Raw genomic sequence first — 852 nt, forward strand, 5'->3', positions numbered from 1 at the left:
GAGATCACATCTCCAGAAAAGCAGGAAAGAACGTAGAAAGAAGGTCCGAAGAGAGACACGGACGCGGGAAACTGTGGACTATGTATAGAGAACCTGTGAGATGCTGCAGTAAAGGTGACTTTCTCGGTTTCGATTACATGCGCGCACTTCGTAATACGAATTAGTGGTGTATGCGTGCGCGGAGTGCGTGTGTGTGTTGTGTTAATTAAACATCGAACATTCGATTACTATGTTCGGAGGTTAATAATGACAAATTTGTCATTATTAACTCCTGCTATGTTGCGTTGTGAGTCGGCGCGCGTTGAATGTACACGCGCCTTGCAATGACTGTAACGTTCTGCTTAAACATGAAATAAACACAGCTTCTATATTACTGACCAGCGATGTGTTGTTTTGCCATCGAGTGAAGCTTTGAAAATACAATAAAATGTGAAAATTTGTCAAAATAATAACCAAATAAATAAATAAAATCATTAAAATGCATCGTAGAATTTGAATAACGTGGTCAATGTTTCCGGGTTTTGTTGCATGTGGGGCTAGATAGCGTGGGGCCAGAAGATGAGGAATGAGGAAGAGACACGAAGAAACAGAGAGATGGTTAATTAGAGCGACAAGGAGAGAGAGAGAGAGCGAAAGAGGGAACGAGCGAAAAACAGAAAGAAAAAAGAAAAAAGAAAGAGAAAGAGGGAACGAGAGAGAGAGAGAGCGAGAGAGAGAGAGCGAGAGAGAGAGAGAGAAAGAGGCGAGAGAAGAGAGAGAAGAGAGAGAGAGAGAAAGCGAGAGAGAAAGAGAGAAAGAGGCGAGAGAGAGAGAGAGCGAGAGAGAGAGCGAGAGAGAGCGAAAGAGAGAGAG

Source organism: Priapulus caudatus, unplaced genomic scaffold (assembly GCF_000485595.1).
Source record: "Priapulus caudatus unplaced genomic scaffold, Priapulus_caudatus-5.0.1 Scaffold417, whole genome shotgun sequence".
NCBI lineage: Eukaryota > Metazoa > Priapulida > Priapulimorpha > Priapulimorphida > Priapulidae > Priapulus > Priapulus caudatus.